Source organism: Mobula birostris, chromosome 10 (assembly GCF_030028105.1).
Source record: "Mobula birostris isolate sMobBir1 chromosome 10, sMobBir1.hap1, whole genome shotgun sequence".
Classification (NCBI taxonomy): Eukaryota; Metazoa; Chordata; class Chondrichthyes; order Myliobatiformes; family Myliobatidae; genus Mobula; species Mobula birostris.
Window position 1 is genome coordinate 95,540,899 of NC_092379.1, and position 17,413 is coordinate 95,558,311.

Genomic DNA, 17,413 nt, shown 5'->3' on the forward strand with positions numbered 1-17,413 from the left:
ACTTGGCTCGATATTGCCTCTTGACGCTCTTAATGTCTTTCCGGAGTTCACGCCTGGATTCCGTGTAGCAACTGGTATCCCCAGACCAAAAAGCCGCAGCTCTAGCCTGTAAAAGGGACTTGACCTCATAATTCATCCAAGGTTTCCAGTTAGGGAATGCCCGGATCATCTTGCGAGACACACAGTCCTCCGTGCATTTCCAAATAAAGTCCGTGACAGCTGAGGCAAACTCATCGAGGTTAGCTGCCGAGTCCTTGAAACTAACCAGTCCACCAATTCAAAGCAATCACGGAGGACCTCATCCGTATCCTCTGTCCAACGCGACACTACTTTTGACACCGTGACCTCCCGCTTCAGTTTCTGTTTGTAAGCCGGGAGGAGGAGTACAGCTGATGGTCTGATTTTCCGAAGTGAGGTCGTGGGATGGAACGGTAGGCATCCTTGACTGCTGTGTAGCAGTTGTCAAGTATATTCGGGCCTCTAGTGGGGCAGGACACATGTTGATATAACTATAGCAGCGCCTTTCTGAGGTTGGCCTGGTTAAAGACCCCGGATGTAATGAGCAAAGCCTCCGGATACCTGGTCTCAAGTTCACTGATGTTGGCATACAATATGTTCACAGCACACTCCATGTCCACCTGGGGGGGAATGTAGACTGCTGTCAGTATGACCGAGGTGAATTCCCGTGGCAGATAGTAGGGACGACACTTCACCGACAGGTGTTCCAGGTCCGGGCTGCAGGAACTTGTCAGTGCCACTGTGTCCAAGCACCACGCAGTATTGATCAGTAGGCAGACCACCTCCCCTCGTCTTGCCCAAAGACGCCGTGCGGTCCATCCGATGGATTGAAAATCTCTCCAGTCGGATGGCACAGTCGGGGGTGGCAGGGGAGAGCCATGTCTTGGTGAAACAGAATACACAGCAGTTCTGCATCTCCCTGCAGTAGGTGAGTCTCCCTTTAAGATCATCCACCTTGTTCTCTATGGCTTGCACATTATCTAGTAGGATGGTGGGCATAGGGACCCTGAAGCCCCTCAGCTTCAATCTGACCAGCAGCCCAGCTCTTTTCCCACCCTTCCTCAGTAAATAGTGCATCTTTCCAGGGTTCTATCGATGCAGTGTGTCGTTGTCAGCTCTTTGAGGCAGGTGGATGCGTCCCGCGGGGATCGATCGGCCAGTCGCGTCGCCGTGCACTCCAGGTCGGGACGAGTAACGGGGAGGGAGGGCCCCGCTGCCACTTCCAGCTGCCGGGGGCCCGGGCTGTCGATTGGGTCGGGCCCCAAAGCCGACACTTAATCCCAGATGGCCGGGCTCCTGGCTGAAACGAGTCCTTAAACTGAGTCAAGGTTGCAGAGGCCTCCGCTTCAGCCGAGCCTCGGGCTCGATTTCCAAGGTCGGTAGCGGAGGCGTCACTTCCGGCAGCTGTAGATAGCCACCAACGGGCCTTTACGGTGATCGCTCCGGGGAAGCGTCTGGGGCACATTGAGGTCTCCGCTGTCACTTCTGTGTGGTCGTCTGCTCTGGCGAGGTGCTGGTCGGAATGGGCCGTGTCTCCAAGCGCTCCGGCACAGTAGCAGACCGCGGGTCTCCGGGAACGTGGTGGGCCTCGCTGGTCGGGTCCAGGTGCGGTCCGGAGTTTAAGAAGCGGTTCTGGTGCGGTGGTCTCCAGCTGGGTCAGTAGCTTCGCCAGGGTGTAGTTGATCTTTATCTTGCTAAATTGGAGGTTTAGAAGGGTTTCTCAGGTATAGGATAGTGGAAAGGGCAGTTTGCTCGGGAGAGCACACGCAAAGCCGCCACTTACCGGTGCCATCTTTAATGGACTATCTAGTGATAACTTTCAATGTGGCAATCAATAGTCAGACTTGTCTTCTTTCTTGAAGATGGCGAAAATCTCAGGATTTCTGCGGGCCATTGGTATATTCTTTTACTATCTGCAAAGAAAATGAGATTGTGGATTCATGAGTGTAGCACTTCGCCGCCGAGCTTTACAACTCTGGCAACAACACCATTTGTTTCCAAGTCTTTCTTACAAAGTCCATGACTAACGTCTCCCAAACTTTGGTTAATTGAGACCTTCAAGGATACATTTTATAAATTCTGACATGAAATAGTTCAAATTAAAAATAAAGTCACTGTATTAGAGAAGAGTAAAGTCGCTTCAATCTACCGTTCTAAAATATGTAGTTTAAATTAAGTTGCAGGTATTGGATCATGAACACCAGTTTAAATTAATAAGATTTCAAAATCATTCTCATATTGAAATTCCTTTCTTTTATGGTGATGAATAAGACAGACTTCCAGAAGGCTGGACTGTAAACCTTACATTATTTAAAATTTGGCATGGCAACCAGAACTGCAGACAATATTCTAAGTGTGGTTAGGTCCTATGTTTTATAATGTTGCAACATAATGGTCGAATGTTTGCATGACTTAAACACAGTCGATGAAAGCTAACATACTTCTGTACTGATGAACCATTGGCTTTAACATCAGTATTGTGTAATCTTGTGGTTGTTTCAGAACAAAAGAATCCTTTTAGTGTTTTAGGTGCAATTTTTAACATTAAAATAAGCAGCAACATTAGCATGGTAAGATGGAATTAGTATACTTGATTTCTTTAATTTTTTGTTTCAGTGGTGAAGATATCCCTGAACAGCATACAATGATCATCCTTCCCTGGCTTTGAGGAGTGGTTGGCACTCATCTCCTTAACCAGGTACGTTGACTATATTGGAGGTGCTCCCACAGTGCTGTTAGATTGCGAGTTCCAAGATTTAAAAACTCAAAGTAATTTTGAACTTTGAGTTCCAAGATTTTGACCCAGTACCAAAAAGTAATGGTTGTGAATTGGAAAGGTAGATACAGGAGACAGTAACCCTGATTGTTGCCTTTGGCCTTCCAGAGGATAGGTCAGTTGGTTGGTATATGGGAGAACCCTTGGCAAATTGTCATCATGGAAATGTTGGGATGTTACGTTGCAACTTTATGAAACATTGGTCAGACTGTCCTTGCAGTATGGTGTGCTGTCTGGTCGCTACTCTCGAGTAAGGATATAGTTATATGGGAGAAAATTCCCCAGGATGTTGCCTAGACTGGGGAACTGTAGATTTGGGGAGAGATTTAATAGGATAGGTCTGTTTTCCCTGGGTCCAAGGAGGCTGAAGGGTGTCCTGCCAATGGTATACAAAGTTCCAAAGGCATAGATAGGATGGGTAGTCAGAGTTCGTGTTCTCTTGACAGGGATATCAAAAACAAGAGGGCAGAGGTTTAAGTTAAGATGAAGGAGTATTAAGGAGGACATAAAAGAAAGTGTTTTTTACACACAGAGAGCGATTTGATATCTGGAACGCATTGCCTGAGGAGTTGGTGGAATCAGATACAATCACTATATTTAAAAGGCATTTGGACAGCTACATAGATAGGAAAGGCATAAAAGGGTAAAGACTTAGTGCAGGCAAATAAGTTTAGTGTAGATAGACAAAAGGATCAACAATTGCATGGGGGCTGAAGGGTTATTCTCTATGCTGTGCTACACTATATTGAAATTGTAAACAGTACAGTCATGATTCACTGGTGGTGAAAGAAGGAAATGTTAGGCATGCTAGATGCTTTGAATTTGATAGTTTCCAGTTTTGCAATCGTTTTTGGATATGTGTTTATCAATGCAGATGGGCTGCATTCCATTGTTCTCTATATGTTTTCTATGTGGTTTAGAAGACACTAGACACGAGAATACAACAGCACAGTACAGGCCCTTCGGCCCTTAATGTTGCGCTGACCTATATATTCCTAAAAAAAAGTACTAAACCCACACTACCCTGTAACCCTCTATTTTTCTTTCATCCATGTGCCTGTCCAAGAAGCTCTTAAGTACCCCTAATGTTTTAGCCTCCACCACCATCCCTGGCAAGTCATTCCAGGCACCCACAACCCTCTGTGTAAAAAACTTACCCCTGATGTCTCCCTTAAACTTCCCTCCCTTAACTTTGTATATATGCCCTCTGGTGTTTGCTATTCGTGCCCTGGGAAACAGGTACTGGCTATCCACCTGATCTATGCCTCACATAATCTTGTAGGCCTCTATCAAGTCCCCTCTCATCCTTCTAAGCTCCAAAGAGAAAAGTCCCAGCTCTGCTAACCTTGCCTCATAAGACTTGTTTTCCAATCCAGGCAACATCCTGGTAAATCTCCTCTGTACCCTCTCCATAGCTTCCACATACCACCTATAATGAGGTGACCAGAACTGAACACAATAAATGTGGTCTCACCAGAGATTTGCAGAGTTGCAACATGACCTCTCTATTCTTGAACTCAATCCCCCTATTAATGAAGCCTAGCATCCCATAAGCCTTCTTAACTATCCTATCAACTTGTGCAGCGACCTTGAGGGATGTATGGATTTGAACCTCAAGATCTCTCTGTTCATCTGCACTCTTAAGTAACCAACCATTAACCCTGTACTCAGCCTTCTGGTTTGTCCTTCCAAAATGCATCACCTCACACTTATCCCGATTGAACTCCATCTGCCACTTTTCTGCCCAAAGCTGCATCCTGTCTATATCCTCTAGTAACTTTCGACAACCTACACCTCCATCCACAACTCCTCCAATCTTTGTGTCATCCACAAACTTACTCACCCATCCCTCCACCTTTTCATCCAGGTCATTTATAAAATTCACAAAGAGCAGGGGTCCCAGGACAGATCTTTGCGGCACTCATTAGTCACCAACCTCCAGGCAGAATACTTTCCTTCTTCTACTACTCTCTGCGTTCTTCCTTTAAGCCAATTTTTTATCCAAACAGCCAAGGTTCCACTGATCCCATGCCTCATGACTTTCTGGATGAGTCTCTTGTGGGGGACCTTGTCAAATGCCTTGCTAAAATCCATGTAGACCACATCTACCGCCCTAACCTCATCAATTTCTTTTGTTACCTCTTCAAAACACTCAATTAGGCTCGTGAGGCACGATCTTCCCTTCACAAAACCATGTTGACTATCCTTGAGTAGACTGTACTTCTCCAAGTGCTCGTAGATCCTATTCTTAGGAATCCTTTCCAATAGTTTGCAGACCACCGACGTAAGACTCACCGGTCTATAGTTCCCAGGATTCTCTCTATTACCTTTTTCAAACAAAGGAATTACACTTGCCAATCTCCAATCCTCCGGCACCTCCCCTGCAGCCGAAGAGGATTCAAAGGTCATAGCTACTGCTCCAGCAATCTCTTCTCTCACTTCCCACAGCAACCTGGGGTATATCACGTCCGCCCTGGGGACTTACCAATCTCGATGATTTAAGAAGATCCAACACTTCTTCTTCCTTAATCTCTACATTGTCCAGCATACATGTCTGTTCTATTTCGACCTCACTCTGATCAAGGTCCTCTTCACTTGTGAATACTGAAACAAAGTATTCATTTAGGACCTCCTCAACCTCCTCTGCCTCCAGGCACATGTTGCCTTCTTTATCCTTTAGCAGCCCCATCTTCATTCTTGTCATCCTTCTGTTCTTCGCATACGCATAGAATGCCTTAGGGTTCTCCTTAATCCTACACGTCAAGGCCTTCTCCTGCCCCCTTCAAGCTTTCCTAAGTCCTTTCTTAAGCTCCTTCCTGGCTACCCTACATTTCTCATGAGTCCCTGCTGCTTCCTGCCTCTTATATCTAACATATGCTTGCTTCTTCCTCTTGACGAGTTGCCTCACGTGTTTCAAGAAATGATTAAGGAATGGTTTTGTACAGCCAATAATGTTTTTGCCCTAGAGAGCCTCTGATGTGTTCATTTATTTCGTTGTTGGGTAACTCAGTAATCATCAGACTAGTGGAAGGCTGTTAGATCAGTTTTTCCAAAGATGGTCATTTCCTTTAGTTTTGTGGTGTGCTTATCACTGCATATGCAGCAAGAGCATTCCAATATGATACATTAAAGTTGAGTTAGATTAACCTTGTGTCCATTGTTCAAGGTTTGCAATAACTGAATATGGATTTAATCCATATATAGCATAGGTGGGATTGTTCTTGAAGGTTTCCAGTGAGTTATTAAGGTAAATTATTAGATAGATCATTGAAACCCAGTCAGGTAGTACTGACATCAGATCAGTGTTTCGTTAAGATTAGTGGCATCAACTGTTTATTATGTATACATAAAACTGGCTACTGGATTGACCAATCAGTAAACAACAGGAATTCTGCAGATGCTGGCAATTCAAGCAACACACATCAAAGTTGCTGGTGAACGCAGCAGGCCAGGCAGCATCTCTAGGAAGAGGTACAGTCGACATTTCAGGCGAGACCCTGACGAAGGGTCTCGGCCTGAAACGTCGACTGTACCTCTTCCTAGAGATGCTGCCTGCCCTGCTGCGTTCACCAGCAACTTTGATGTTGACCAATCAGTAACACAAGTCTTACAAATATGTTTACATGATTCACAAACAATATTTGAACCATAGTGTCAATAAAGCAGCTGTAGCTGGTGTTTGCTAAATTAGACTTATTTTCTAATTATTTCAAAATAATTTCCTGATGACTCTAACTCACTCAGTTGCCTCGACAATGCTGTGAAAGAAGTTACTGGTTACGAAACTGCAAGTGTCATCAGTTACTAACGGAAATGTAATCATGCTTTAAACTGGCACCATTGTATTTCTAAAGATAAGAGATAAGGTACATTTTCATACAGGGTATGAAAATGTCATTATTCATATTATTTGGTTTTAACATATAGCTTTTTAATTTTTTCTTTAGTAATACAGCATAAGTTCACAACATTTTCATTATGAAGTTTGTCTTTCCCAATGTAGTTTGTGTGTTATTTTCATTTTTTAGAAAGTTTTTGTTACTTGATATATTTTTAATATATACAGCTGGAAATCAGGGTATATTAATTCTAAACATACTGAATATATTCACCTTCAGTTCAGGAAGCATTTAGTTGAAGAAAAAAAAAGCTATGAAAAGGGTGTAGTCCATAACGCAGAGTGCTTTCAAGGATGCCTCCAGTAATTATAGGTAAATGCATTGAGTAAGAGCTGGCAGTTTCTGTGTGATTGCCTCAGGAAAACATTACTTTCTGTTATTGACCTTAATTGAGACTTTGAAGTCTTACTATTGCCATTGTATGTTATCATTGCATGGTTGATTTATTCTTTTGGAGTTTAGCTCAATGAAAAAGATGTCATGTTATGTATATGGTTGCCATGGTTATCTGATAAACATTTATTCAGAGAAGTTTCACGTGCAATAATCATTGAACTCTTAAGTTTATAAATTATAATCAAAAATGAAGTATAGACTGTTATGGTACAGAAAGGCAATTTCAGCCCTTCAAGTTCATGTGCTCTTCGTAGAGCAATCAAACCAGTTCCCTTTATTCTTTTTCTTATATGTCCACAAGTTATTTTCCACCATTCAGATCTAATTCTATTTGAAAGTCATATTTTATGATGCTTCCATTACCTTTAAAAATTGTAATTCCAGGTCATAACTATTCTTCATAAATCAAACATTCTCTTGCCTCCCAAGGGCTTGCATGTATCTGTCACCCTTTGCTTAAATGTCTGCTTTCAAGAGTTTTGAAGATGAAAAAAAATGTTAATTTCTAACTGTTTGGATTTTAGGATGTTTTTAATAGACCATCTGATATGCAGAGGAATTTTATTACAGCCATGAAAGAGGTTCAGAATAATGAACTGTTATTAGGTTCTTACAGTAAATTTTCTTGTTAAATCTTAAATAACTTTCATAAGAAATCACTTAAACCATTGGGCAATAAGATTATGACATAGGAACAGAATCAGGCCATTTAGCCCATTGGGTCTGCTCCATCATTCAATCATGGATGATTTATTTTCCCTCTCAACTTCAATCTCCTGCCTTCTCCCCCTAACATTCTCCCCTTACTAAACAAGAAACTATTTACCTACCCTTTAAATATACCCTATCAACTATGGTAATGAATTCCACAAATTCACTACTCTGTGGCTAAAGAAATTCCTCCTCATTTCTGTTTGAAAGGGTCATTCTTCTATTCTGAGGCTGTGTTCTCTGGTTCTAGACTCACCCACTAGTAGAAACATCTTTTCCATGTCCACTCTATCCAGGCCACTCAAACATTAATTTATTACATCCACAAACTATTTAAATACCTTAGATAGGCTTTAAATTTATTTCTCATTATATCAGGCTATAAAAGAAGAATGGAGTGCTGATTTACTCTTTCTACATTCACCAGATATCATTGAAGATAGTTCTTGTAGTCCTTAAGTGAAAGAGATAAAGGAAAGCTTAATGTTTAGATAATTTGTACCTGAACATACCAAAACAGTGAGTTCAAAAATCAAGAGGTTATGTGACAACTTTATAAAGCTCAATGTCAAGATATACTTAATGTATCCATGGCTGTCTTCACAAAATAGGGTGTAGACAGTCAAGATTCAAGATTGCTTAATGCTATTTCTAATATACGTGTAAAGGAGAACAAAATAATTGTTACTCTGGATCTGATGCAGTACTAAAACACAATAAGATAAAGAACACAATAACAATAATTAAAAACACAATAAGTATAAATGTTTAGGTTAGCTTATATACATAGATTGTCAGTATATGCATATGTACTGACCTTGCGCTTTAGGAAGTATGAAATGATGACTGTGGGAATATGGCAAAGTAGGACGTACTGAGGAATTGGCATTTTTGAAAGTGAATAATCATCAGGACATCTTTAAGAGAACAATGACTCAACAAGCCAGCATTCATCACTAAGGGCTCTCACCATTCAGGCATGTCCTCTTTCATTACTACCATCGGGGAGGAAGTACAGGAGCTGAAGACCCACACTCAGTGATAATAATAATTGAAATGCTTTAGCCTATTAGGAAGATACATATTGTTTACTGTAATGAGTTTGACCACAGCTTGAGCATTTTGTACAGTTCTGGTAATCACATAACAGAAATGTTGTGGTTATACTCTCGGAGAGGATGCAGAAAAAATTCAGAAAGATATCAGGTTTGGACAATTTTAACTATATACGAAGTTCGGAAGAGTAAGGGTTCTTTTCTTTGGAGAAGAGGAAACTGAAGAGAAACTTAAATAAGGTGTACAAGATGGTAAGAGCTATAAATCGAGTTTAAAGTGATTGGAGGAAAGTATAGGGGGCATGTCAGAGGTAAGTTTTTTTCACACAGAGAGGGGTGGGTGTATGGAACGCCCTGCCAGGAAAATGAATTAGGAGCATTCAAGAAACTCTTGGATAGGCACATGGATGAAAGAAAAGATAAGGTCTATGTAGGAGTGAAGGGTTAGATTGACCTTAGAGTAGTTTCAAAAGTTGGCACAACATTGTGGGCCAAGGGCCCTGTACTATGCTGCAATGTTCTATATTCTGAAGTTAGGAGAAGCCTAGATAGAATGTATTGGAACAACATATTTGTCCTGTTGGGGATGGGGTGAGGATGTGGCTTATTCTGATTGTCGCAAATTGCTTTGTCATCACTGGTTAGTTTAGAAACTGCAACTGCTTTTCCCATTGGTTAGTTGCCTGATGTCCTGTTTCAAATGTCCTGAGTATAATATCCTCCGCTCCCGCACCAGCAGGCTCAGGAAGAGCTTCTTCCCTGAGGCTGTGACCCTGCTGAGCCTCATCACAGTGCTAAGCAGTATTGCACCCATATTGTACTGTCTCAGTACTTTGATATTTGTGTGCTGTAGCACTTACTTTTTATTCGCAGTTATTTTGTAAGTAGTACTATTCTTTCGCACTTCTGGTCAGATACTAATTGCATTTCATTGGCTTTGTATCTGTACTCAGCACAGTGACAATAGAGTTGAGTCTAATCTAATCTAATCTAACCTAATAAAATAGCACATAGAAGCAGCTTGCTTTCTCTTCCTTTGTTAAGGCAAGTGGTCCACATGACCATTGGGAAGGTACACTCTGTGTGCACTTTTAACTAAGTATGTTTATTGAATATTCAGCTTTGTACTTTCTGTAACTTTTGCAACAAGAATGTTTGGTCGAATTTTTACTGATGGTAAATAAATGATTAATATACTTATTCATAGTGTTTCTCTGTCTCATTTGCCAGACCTGCAAACTCGATTCAAAGTTACACTATTTCCTCTTTCAGGTGTTCAAAGTCCAAGGGACAAAGGTTTGAAGTAGTGGGATGTAATGAGGAAAGATTTTTTTCTGCACCTCATTGCTATTAGAAGTCCAGAACTTAGTACTTGAAAGTATGGTAAAGGCAGAGATCCTCATTGTATTTACCTGCAGGAACATGGATCATGGGTTGGAAGCTGGGATTAAACTGGGAAGCTCTTTTTGGACCATTGGTACAATGGGCTGAATGTATAATTTGTGTCTTAGACTTTCTATGATACTATAAAACATATAGAACATCAGCAGGCAGAAACATACATTTTGCATACCATTCAAATTTCCTTAACATAAAGTATATAGAGCTCATCTGGGCACTCATAAAAGAATAAGGGCTTTCACAAAGACCTCAATCTGCATAATTTTCTTGGAGTATTTACTAATGTAAAGGATGGTCAGCATCTAAAAATGTGAGCAAAAGCTCAGACCATAATAATGGATTCATTTCATAAAGAATAGGATCAAATGATAAGTGGGTCAAAGCTGTTCCTTCAGATGCTCCTATCACATGTTATCTCTTTGGCAGTGATTTCCGTATACTTTATCACAAAATACAAAACCTAAACACATATGTTCTTGAGAAAATATAATGGTCCTGGTTTCAATGTTCTTTTGAAAGTTCCCTCATGGATGCTATTATCTATAGTTGAAGCTCACGAGGAAAATATTATGGTTTTTTTTTTTTTATTCATATTGCAAAGATTTTGATGCATGGTGGCTAATATGAAAATGAATCCTGCTCATGTTTCCAGTATTCCCAATCCACTAAGTTACAAGCGTGTATAAAGAAACAGGAGTACATTAGATAGTCAAATACTGCTGTAGGTTTCACATTATGATGTCTTCTGTGACTGAGGCTGAAGCCAAGAATTTAGGTCTGTGTCTAGATTTCATGTACAGACTGGAATCACATGACCTTTGATAAATGCGAAGAAGACACATTCCTGATTTGAAGTACAGAACATTATGGTCTGATAATTAGATTTATGTAGCTAAAGCTTGTTCAAGTTCTATTGCAATATAGCCTACCAGCTTTCCAAACTCCTAGGAGTAATTGCATTCAGCACCATCCTTGAAGTCACAATAAGCAGCTTGCATCATTTATCGAGCACGGTTAAACCTTTCACTGAACAATTTTCCTTGTTCCTTACCATAATCATAGACCTATCTCCTGGCCAGCATCCCAGATGCACTGGTCTCAGTAATAAGACAAGTGTCCTTTGTTCATTGTTCCCTGTAGTTTTCTTATTGTGTGCTGTAACAGTGGCAAAGAACTGAGCTGTCACAAGTTATCAATTGGAAAGAACTCCGGCAACTGAAGCCAGGAGCGCTGTCTCGACAGACTTGGCTGCAACTTGTTGTGTCAAATGGACAATTGTAAGTCCACAGTTGCAAAATGAAGGTGAAAGTGAGGATGTGGTGAATACGGAGAAAGCCTCATTTGACGTAAGTGGACAGTTTTGTGCAGTCAACACACATCAAAGTTGCTGGTGAACGCAGCAGGCCAGGCAGTTAGGCCTGCCTTCGTCAGGACTAACTGAAGGAAGAGTTAGTAAGAGATTTGAAAGTGGGAGGGGGAGGGGGAGATCCAAAATGATAGGAGGAGGGGGAGGGATGGAGCCAAGTGCTGGACAGTTGATTGGCAAAAGGGATATGAGAGGATCATGGGACAGGAGGCCCAGGGAGAAGGAAAAGGGGGAGGGTGGGGAAAACCCAGAGGATGAGCAAGGGGTATAGTGAGAGGGACAGAGGGAGAAAAAGAAGAGTGAGAGAAAGAATGTGTGTATAAAAATAAATAACAGATGGGGTACGAGGGGGAGGTGGGGCATTAGCAGAAGTTAGAGAAGTCAATGTTCATGCCATCAGGTTGGAGGCTACCCAGATGGAATATAAGGTGTTGTTCCTCCAACCTGAGTGTGGCTTCATCTTTACAGTAGAGGAGGCCGTGGATAGACATGTTAGAATGAGAATGGGATGTGGAATTAAAATGTGTGGCCACTGGGAGATCCTGCTTTCTCTGGCGGACAGAGCATAGGTGTTCAGCAAAACGGTCTTTCAGTCTGCGTCGGGTCTCGCCAATATATAGAAGGCCACATCGGGAGCACCGGATGCAGTATATCACCCCAGCCGACTCAAAGGTGAAGTGTTGCCTCACCTGGAAGGACTGTCTGGGGCCCTGAATGGTGGTAAGGGAGGAAGTGTAAGGGCATGTGTAGCACTTGTTCTGCTTACAAGGATAAGTGCCAGGAGGGAGATCAGTGGGGAGGGATGAGGGGGGACGAATGGACAAGGGAGTCGCGTAGGGAGCAATCCCTGCGGAAAGCAGAGAGAGGGGGCAAGGGAAAGATGTGCTTAGTGGTGGGATCCCGTTGGAGGTGGCGAAAGTTACGGAGAATAATATGTTGGACCCAGAGGCTGGTGGGGTGGTAGGTGAGGACCAGGGGAACCCTATTCCTAGTGGGGTGGCGGGAAGATGGAGTGAGAGCAGATGTGCGTGAAATGTGGGAGATGCGTTTGAGAGCAGAGTTGATGGTGGAGGAAGGGAAGCTCCTTTCTTTAAAAAAGGAGGATATCTCCCTCATCCTGGAATGAAAAGTCTCATCCTGAGAGCAGATGCGGCGGAGATGGAGAAATTGCGAGGAGGGGATGGCATTTTTGCAAGAGACAGGGTGAGAAGAGGAATAGTTCAGATAGCTGTGAGAGTCAATAGGCTTATAGTAGACATCAGTGGATAAACTGTCTCCAGAAATAGAGACAGAAAGATCTAGAAAGGGGAGGGAGGTGTCAGAAATGGACCAGGTAAACTTGAGGGCAGGGTGAAAGTTGGAGACAAAGTTAATAAAGTCAACGAGCTCAGCATGCGTGCCGGAAGCAGTGCCAATTTGACTTCTAAGTGAGAATTGTATCTTCATAGTTTGTACTTGGCCTTATAACCTTTATTACACAAGGCAGAAATATCTGTTAGTTGCATTGGAAATTCTAAGCTTCATTGAAAAGAATATCCTTTAATGTTTGAGACCAATAAAGCTGTACTTCCTAAGTTTCTCACAACTAAAATTTGTGGTAGATACACTGATAAGGTCACATATGTTTGCATCTGAAGCACTGTTATAGCATCCAACTCTCCACAAAATTCTCCAGCCCCAGAATTATTCCTCTAATTCTCAGTCTGTTAACATAACTACCACACTTTCACTCCTTGTTCAGATATTCAGATCACGAGTAGAAAGTTTTCTGCTAGTGCAGACTTTCACCCATAATACAGCAAGTTCTTAAAAACATGCAGCTCTAAAGAACTATAATTACAACATAATGGAGCTGAAAGTTGATAGATGTCACCTGAGAGAGCATCCAGTCTAGCTATTCGTTCAATTTGAATGCTAATGAGTTGTCTAGTGGATTAATATGTTTAAACCCATTTTAATGTGGCTTGTAGAGTATTTGATTCATAAAGCTATAGACCAACAAAACATTTCTTCATCTGTGCCAACTGAGTTACCTATCTGAATTCATCCTTTTTGACTACATTTGGCTCGCATCCATCTAAACCCTTCCCTGTCCAAATACATGCCTCAACAATTTTCCCTGACATTTATTCCAAATTATTACTGTGTGTTAAAAAGATATGCCTCTGGTCCCCTTCAAATGTTTCCCCTCACACTTTAAACCTTTGCCCTATAGTTTTTGACTCCCTACTCTGGGTATAAGACTGATTATTCTTCTTAGCTATGCCCCTCATGAACTTATGAACCTTTAGAAGTTTACCCCTCAGACTCCTACACTCCACAGGATAATGTCCTAGTCTATCTTACCTCACCTTATAGCTCAAATTCTCCAGTCTTGGGAATATCCTTGTAAATCTACAGCTGAATGGAGTACTCCAAATATGGCCTTATTCAATACCTTTTACATCTGCAGATGGGGTATGATAATCGTGCTGCAGTTAAGATATGAGATTCATACATAGAGACCTCGACTAACAATCTAAAGACCTAAGATGAAATAATTTCCTTTGAGTTTAAATTCAGTTGTAAATGTGGAGTTCCTAGTCATTAGCAATGATGACCATAAAAGTATGGGTCTATTGTGAAAAAACATACCTCGTTAATGATTTTCCAGGGAGGAACAATAGTTCCTTAAATATGGCTCCAGTCCCAACAACGTGATTGACTCTGAAATAGCCTCAGTTGGCATGGACAATAAAAATGAGTTAAAAAGGTACAGATTGAAATGCACAAATATGGATTTCTGACAGAACCTTTAGTTGACAACAAACTACATCTCAAGATCACATCCTGAAGACATGAATTGCTTGACTAAATCACAACTTTTGCAGCTTGCTTTGAATTAGTTTACAGTGGTGTGTTAAACACCACTCAAAAATTCTAATACTTTACTCTCCATAATTATAATTCATTTACTCCAACTTCTGTATTAACATCAATTTAATTTATCTTGCTTTCACTTTATGACAAGGTCCAGCTAATAAATGGTAAAATATACAAAACAGAAAAGGAGCGATTGATACATTTATGTCACCGGATATCACAATATTTTGCAACAAGTCAGCCTATGTTGAAGTGAAAGTACAGTACATTCTATCTGTTGATTCTAGTCTTTAGAATACCTATAAATTAAAATGCCATGTACTTTTCCACCACTTTTATTATTTGGCCCATCGGGTTTGCATAGCAGTGTTTGATAGCAGGTCAAATTGTGCCCTTTTATAAGTTGAAATGTTTATAATGTGTTTGAAAGTGAAATAGAAACAAAATTGTAATTCACTTTCACTTAACTGTGAACAATTAAGCAATTTTAAGATTTGTAATAAAATAAAATAAATAAGTAGCAACTCTTTCTCAATAATCCTTCCGGAAATTCTTAAGACTTCTCTATAGTTTTAAACAATACAGTGTTTGTACGTGGATACATATTCGTGCCCAGCTTTGTACAAACTAGCAGATTTGTAGCAGATTAATTATTTACATTGAAATAAATGGCAAAAATCATTCAGCTATGATGATCACAAACATCGGACTCAAATCAATGTGCCAAATTGAATAGGTTATTGTTACAGTTAAATATTCAGCTAATTATCTAATGGTGGACCTTGTCCAAAGAGCAGATAGATTTTTATTGATAGTTCTGGTGTTATTGTGGCAACAAAAAGAGAATAAAGTGAATGAAAGTTAAATGTTTGTTATCCATGTGACTCAGAAATGAGTTCATAGGAGACCGTGGATAAAAGGTTGGCACTGTAATGTGCCTTTCCTGGGTAGTATAGTATACGTGCCAATCGTTTAAATACAGCACTTCCTTTGTGACATGATTCATGCAGTTACTTCATTGATGAGGGCCAGAAGATCAATATCAGTGGGGCTATTGTGATGTCAGTTGGCTTTCATTGTCAATTTAACAATACCACAAACTCTAACTAATGCTCTTTCTTAGCCTAGCAACACTGAAAATATTTTTAGCATTTTTGCCACAGTTGTAGAACATAAAACAGTACAACTCAAGAACAGACCCTTCAGCCCACAATATTATGACAATCCAATTAAATTAGTAATCAAATGGGCAACTAAACCAATATCTGTTGCCCGCACAATATCAAAATCCTTCCAATTTCCTCTCATTCATATTACTATCTAAACATCTCTTAAAAGTACCCAAATGTTTCTGCTTCTACTATCACCCCTGGCAGTGCATTCCAGGCACCCACCACTCTGTGTAAAAAAAACTTACCCCTTACATCTCCTTTGAAATTATCCCTTACATCTCCTTTGAAAATTACCCCTTCTCACACTGCATGCATGCCCTCTAGTATGAGACATTTAAACCCTGGGAAAAAGATACTATCTGTATACGCTCTCTATGCCTCTCACAACCATATAAACCTCTATCAGATCACCCCTCATCCTTTGCCACTCCAGAGGAAACAACCCAAGTTTGTCCAACATCTCATTATATCACATGCCCTCTAATCCAGGCAAAATCCTGGTAAACTTGCTCTGCAACCTTACCAAAGCCTCAACTTCCTTTTTATAATGGGTGACCAGAGCTGTATGTAAATTCCAGATGTGGCCTAACTAGAATTTTATAAAGCTGCAGTATTACTTCCGAAGTCTTGAACTCAGTGCCTCAACTAATAAAGGCAAGTGTGCCATATACCTTCTTAATCATCTCATCAACCTGTGCAGCCACTTTCAGGGAGCTACAAACGTGGACACGGACACCCAGATCCCTCTGCTCATCAACACTGTTCAGGATCTTGCCCTTAAAAATATACTGCCTCTTTCCATTTGACTTACCAAGGAGCAACACTTCACATTTGGCCAGGTTAAACTCCGTTTGCCTTTTCTCCACCCATATTGTATCTGTAACTGATCTATATCCTTTTGTATTCTTTGCCAGTCTTCTACACTACCAATCTTTGTATCATCTACAAACTTACTAGCTCACCCATTCTCCATATTCAGCTAGGTCATTTATAAACATTGCAAACAACAGGGGTCTCAGTAGATCCTTACAGTACACCACTAATCACGGAACTCCAGGAAGAATAAGTCTCTTCAACCATACCCTCTGTCTTCTATGGGCAAGCCAGTTCTGAATCAAAACAGCAAATTTACAATGGATTCCATGCATCTTAATCTTCTGCATGAGCTTCCTATGAAGAACCTTGTCAAATGTCTTATTAAAGTCCATGCAGACAACATCCAGAGCTCTACTTTCATGAATCACCCTTGTCACCTCATCAAAAACTCAATCTAGTTAGTAAGCCATGCTGGCTGTCCCTAATTAGGCCATGGTTTTCCAAATGCTCATAAATCCTATCCCTAAGAAATCTCTTAAGTAACTGCCTGACTACTGACATAAGACTAACCAGTCTATAGTTTCCAGGATTATACCTGGTTCCCTTCTTGAACAATGGAACAACACCAACTAATTGCCAGTCCTACTGGACCTTGGCTGTGGCTATAGATGACATACGATATTGGTCGAGGTCCCAATAATCTCTTCTCTTGCCCCTTACAGTTCGCCTACAAACAAGACCGCTCGACAGATGACGCAATAGCCACAGCTCTGCACACCGTCCTTACACATCTGGAAAAGAAGGATGCATGTGAGAAGGCAAACACAAGGAATTCTGCAGGTGCTGGAAATTCAAGCAACTCACATCAAAGTTGCTGGTGAACGCAGCAGGCGAGGCAGCATCTCTAGGAGGAGGTACAGTCGACATTTCAGGCTGAGACC

General features: G+C 41.0%; 1 long non-coding RNA gene across 3 annotated transcripts; it reads left to right on the forward strand.

The window, feature by feature from the left end:
• Window positions 1–1,059: 1,059 nt before the first annotated feature.
• LOC140204177 (uncharacterized) lies at window positions 1,060–17,360 on the forward strand. 3 transcript variants are annotated; one of them, XR_011887548.1, is made up of 3 exons: window positions 1,060–1,673; window positions 2,635–2,716; window positions 17,195–17,360. It is a non-coding gene; the product is annotated as an uncharacterized lncRNA (long non-coding RNA). The 3 variants fall into 3 exon arrangements; XR_011887549.1 differs by having other exon boundaries at window positions 1,060–1,623; XR_011887550.1 differs by having other exon boundaries at window positions 1,060–1,199.
• The last annotated feature ends 53 nt before the right edge of the window (window positions 17,361–17,413 follow it).